Source organism: Mytilus californianus, unplaced genomic scaffold, assembly GCF_021869535.1.
Source record: "Mytilus californianus isolate M0D057914Y unplaced genomic scaffold, xbMytCali1.0.p SCAF_2, whole genome shotgun sequence".
NCBI classification, from domain to species: domain Eukaryota; kingdom Metazoa; phylum Mollusca; class Bivalvia; order Mytilida; family Mytilidae; genus Mytilus; species Mytilus californianus.
In genome coordinates, this window is record NW_026262668.1 from 52,502,771 (window position 1) to 52,508,770 (window position 6,000).

Here is a 6,000-nt window from a genome sequence, read left to right on the forward strand (position 1 = left end):
TCAGTCACTTGTTAATTGAAACATATCCACTATCACTGCACAGATATTTTTTGTTTACGTACATTTTCTAGTTCCTCAATTTGACGCGCAATATGGATATTGACCCAGTTCTAAGAAAAGACTTGACACATTTAAACTAAATCATGCACAAACCATACTAGGCTTGCGAACTAATACTAAAGATACATTGTGGTTAATAACATTAACGGTACCAATTTTTCTGCATCGGATGCACATTTCGGCAAAAAATGTTTATTTTTCTTTTAACAATATAGCTGATTTTATTGATAAAATATTTAAATAATAAATTTTTAGCGTTAATCGTCGTTTCGTGTTTTAAAATAATACAAGCTTCAGATTTCAAATTCCACATGCAGACAAAGTTGCAATTAGATGGATAAGGGAGTAGGTTCAGGGAGTGTCAACATTGGTTGGAAAATTTCCTTGACTTTATGCCTCGTTCACACGTACATTTAATTCGAATTGAATTCGAATCGAGTTCGCTAATCGCGTTCACACACTCTTCTTTTTTTAATTCGAATCGAATTCGAATTGGCTAATTCGCATTATCCAATTCACATTATGCTGCGTTCACACCGTATCCGGATTTGATTCGCATTAACTAATTCGAATTAGTTTAAATTGCATTCGAATCGTTTTACGTCCGAACGTAAATTTTTATTCGAATTGCAATTAGCCAATTCGAACTCTATTCGAATCTAAAAAAAAAGGCGTGTGTGAACGCGATTAGCGAATTCGGATCGCATTCGATTCGAAAATCGAATTAAATGTACATGTGAACGAGGTACTAGAAATACGTTTTCGTTAATGCGAATTAGTTAATTCGCTTCAATTCGAATTAAAATGTGGTATGGTCACTTTCTAATATGTAATTCGAATTACAGCCTTTTGAGATCCTGCCTTTTTATTTCAAATTTGATCCAAGCACCCTCCATAAAAATCAAATGGTCGTTCCCTAAAGAAGAAGTTTTTTAAGAAGTGATCAATCTGGGCGAAATTTCAAAGACAAATCAAAAGATTTTTTTGTTTGTTTAACAATATTTTGTGCAAAATAACACGAATACAATGTTCTTGGGAAAAAACGGAAACCCTAGCCCTGTTATTGAAATGAGACGGAAAAATGATTCCGATAAATGCCATATAAGACCAAGAGAGCAAGTTATGAGATGTTATTGGCTCTAAAATGATTGTTTTGTTTTAAATTATCATTAATTAATTGATAATGCGAATTAAAAATTAACGTCGTTCGGACAGTAAAGCGAATTTGACGCGCATTGCAATTCGCATTAAAATTTGCGTTCGGACGTAAAACGTTTCGAATGCGAATTTTAACTAATTCGAATTAGTTAATGCGAATCTAATTCGAATTACGTGTGAACGCAGCATAAATGTCGTAGCCATTTAACGACAAAATGTTTAATAGTATCAACCAAACCAGAATATTAACAGATAATAATCTTATTTAATAATGATGCCATCATGACGTCTTAATATAGCACACAATGATAAATTATAAAAGAAAATCTTTAGTTTGAGTAATTTTTGCCTCAGTGTAAATGGAACAACATATTTTTTTTATAAAATGAGTATAAAAGCCAAAACCAGATTTCTGTGAAAAATCATTTCCGTCGCAGGCTGTAGCTAATATTTCCAGAAGGGAATTGACCTTTAAAATACAGTAACAGTGGCTATTTATAAAATAACTGTGTTACACTACCTGGAAAGTTTATTTAGTTTGTTTATCTTTGCATACACATAATGTAAATTTTGGTTTTATATGCGACATAGTTTGATATTTAGGGAAACATTTAGGCGTTTCTGTCCATTTTCTTTTAGACTCGTTTTGGTTGTGACGGTCGCCACTGTGTTATAAATATAAGCGTCGCCATGTAGCATATTCTTGGAACAAGTTTTGTGCTCAAAATAGGTGTCACATCTTTATACTGAGATTTCATTTACGTATGTGTGAGATAAGATCAGTGCTTTGACACTGACATGTCAGATTTATTTTAAACTTCCCGTTGATATATAAAGAAATTATTAAAAAACTAAGATTCAACTCTCACAGAAAAGTTGAATTTTTAAACAATTACGAATGTACTCGACTTACACTACTCTTACAGAACCGAAATGTTTGCTGCAAATCTACAGCAGACTTGCTGCAGGTTTGCTGCAAACAAAAAGCTTGCAGGAACCCTTTGAATAATGTTTGCAGATGTTTGCAGGTAGCTGCAATCCTCCTGCAAACATTTCAGTTCTTTGCTGCAAGCTTGCGGCAAGTTTGCATCACCAATTATGTTTGCAGTAAGACTGCAGGAAAAACTAGAATATAAGGGATGTTCGCAGCTAGATTGCAGAAATCTTTGACCATTCTGTATGTTTGCTAGAGCATTGCAAGAATTACATAAAATGACTGAGCATGCCTATTGGTAACTTCCTGGAAGTTAAAGATTTGAAATTCGGTGCTCAATTATGTTGATGGTGTTTGAGTTATGTTATATATTAGTGTCCAGGGAGGCATTTTAGGTTGGATATTAAATGTTTAGTTTTCAGAGACATTATTTGTAAGTACAAATTCTTCATAGAACAGTAAACTAATTCGTCACCACCACAAATACCTGAAGGTTTGAAAAAACCTTAACAAACATTTTACAAATATACAGTACTCTCTAATATGTTTGGAGATTGTAACTCACTAAATATTATGTAGTCAAGTTGAATTTCATGATAAAATTAATTTAACTAGCTGTATGTGTAACACAAAATTTGTTCCGGCATGGTATTTGTTCCGCCAGAACTTATTTCATAGGAAATATGTTCCACCGGAATTTATATCACAGAAAATTTATACCCGGAATATATATTATTAGGAAATATGTTCCAGCACTGTAAAATTTGTTCCGGAACTAATTTTTTGACCAAATGGGAAATAAGTTCAGGGTGTTATAGTATAACGTGATGCATTAACCTTATATCAAGCAAAACATTCCATAGTTGTACCTGAAAAATTTAATACTCATCACTGAAGTCTTTAAACAACACGAGAACATTCAAAATATAGTAAATCATTCAGAAATTCAAATTAAGTCAGCATATATATTGTACGTAGATAAATATGATTAAAAAACAAATGCACAACAAAGATTAACAACTGTGATAAATATTTTAAAAACACTATCTTCATTTTTCTACCAATTCTGATATGAAGTAACTAACATATGTTTAATTGAAATATTCATAAATAAATGATTGATCTATAAAAAAAATTCTGAGTGATTTTTCATTTTCTTCTCTTTTCTTCCTCATTAGTGTCATTTAGGCATTTTTTTTTATCGAGAATGTAATTAAAAATTTTGCTATACTCCACAGGATCCATATTGGATGTTTACACTTTTTATTTATTACATTATCAATATAATACTTGTTTTTATAATGTACTTGAATGATAGATTTAAACTCACTGATGACAATGCTCAATATTAAAGATAACTTGTATAACCAGTGGAACATATTTCACAGACAAGGAACTTATTTCACCAGGTTAAGGAACAAATCTCACAAACCCGGAACTTATTTCACCAGTTAAGGAACAAATTTTACAAACCCAGAACTTTTTTCACTAGGTAAATTGTGGAACTTATTTCATAGAGATGGAACAAATTATATAGAAATTATCTGTGAAAAAAGTTCCCCCAGAATATATTTCCTGTGAAGTTTATTCCACTGTTACTTTTTTCACGGGAACAAATTTTGGCTCACATATGCACAAAATGCATTTCAAATAAACCATTCTTTTGCATTTTAAATATTCAATTCATTTGAGCACTTCAACCACAACAAAACTTGAAATTATTCCTTGAAAGATATTTACTTATGCTTTGATAATTTTGCAAATGATGAAGTATTTGAATTGTTGTATGTATGTATGTAATTAACTTTTTCAGAATTTGCTGTGTAATTTGAATATTGTGATGTGTAGACAACATGACATTTGTTAGCTGTAATGTATGTAGTTTCTGCAAGTTTGCAGCAAACATGCAGAAAAAAGATTGATTTGCATATAAATGTTTGTCGCAGGTATTCAACAAACACGCAGCAGGTATGCAGCAAACACTCATTTGCATAGTAAATTGTTTGAAGCAGACCTGTAGCACATTTGCAACGATCACGCCGCAAATATAGACTCTGTGTTTGCTGCAAGTCTGCAGCAAATATTTGCAGGAGGCTGATTTTTTCAGTTAGGGTAGACAAAAATAATATAATAATACAACACAAATGTTCTCCTTCATTGGTTCAGATATGTATATCACCAAGAAGGGAGAAAATTATATATTCACACAAAGTTCTCTTTCAGGGAAAATTAAGAAGTAAATTCAGTGAAGCAAACCAAATACAATTATCTGTAGTTTTCGTTAATTATAGATCCAATATCTGAAGACACAGATTAATGTTCGCGATTTGTATCTACTGTTTTACCGTAATTGGAAATGATAAAGTACTCGAACTGCAAACAGACAGATGACTAAATCAGTTTATTTTCTTCCTGACAATCTTCTGGTTGTGACGGTACTAAAGAATATCATAAAAAATCAAACTTTAAACAATTGAGTCATGTTATTTATATATTAATTTGTTTATTGTTGTGAGCTTAATGTCCACCAGAAAATATTTCATGCATATCCAGTATAAAAATAAACTACCAATTAACTAAATAGATAGGTACTGCAAATTGGGACCTCTGGGATGCTGGATAATGGATTTTGCGATCACTGGAAACCAATGCAGAAGTGTCCTATTGACAGAGCAAGATGTATAAATACACTGCCACGTCACTCTTCCTGATTGACTTTGGTAACAGAACCCACCCATTGAATTGATGATTGATTTGTTCTCGTCTTGAATATGCTGAAATATTTGGGGGGTTTTCATTTGAATTTTAGTAAGGCAATCAAATGATATAATGTTTTGACGTTCTTGTTATAACATTAATGGTACCTGTTTTATTGCACCTAATGTGCATTTCGACAACTAATGTCTCTTCAGTAATGTTCGATGCCAAAATATTTTAAAGTCCAAAACCTAATACAAACTTTGAAAATGGATAAAACCAAATCGGATATAAAGTAAAGCCAAACCCGAAAAAGGAATCAGAGCTATCCATAAGGGAGATAATTCCTTAATTTAAGGGATATAGGTTTTTAAGTGATATTTTCAGATAATGATATAACATTTAAATACTGAATTAAGTGATGTTTGACATGAATGTCTCACCTGACTTTATAAAGAATGAATCGTACGTGAACTATGGAACGCCATGACTGCCTTATGTTGGTGATCATCATTATATGCAGTGGTGACAAAATTATATGCAGTCGTTACACTATTATATGTAATCGTTACAGAATTATATACAGTGGTCACAGCATTATATACAGTGGTCACAACAATATATGCAATCATCACAACATTATATGCAGTCGTCACGACATTATATGCAGTGGTCACAACATTATATGCAGTGTTCGGAACATTTTTGATGAAGGTGATGATCAGTGATTGTGATGATGATGATTGATGAAAGTGATGGTGGTGGTTCAATGGTGGTGGCGGTAAATTCGTAAATTTTATCGGAAATTGCCGAATCTGCTCATAAGGGGACGACCATTTGATATTCTGGGGGGGGCCAGGAGGATTTTGAAAATAAATAACTCAGCCTTGATAATCACAAAAATAAATGGTTTGTTCTGTGGTAGTTTGAAAATAAATGACCTGACTTGCAATGTATTGAAAATAAATAACTCAGCAGGTCTAATCGAAAGTATGAGATGGCACCAGATTCTTCATAAATTAATCTTTTTTCCAAAAAAAAAAATCGGGAAACACTTCCCATATCTTTTAATAATAAAAGTATAGATATTATTTAAATATACTTGAAATGTCAGAAAATTGGTTTCATTTAACTTGAGGTTAATTGTCTCA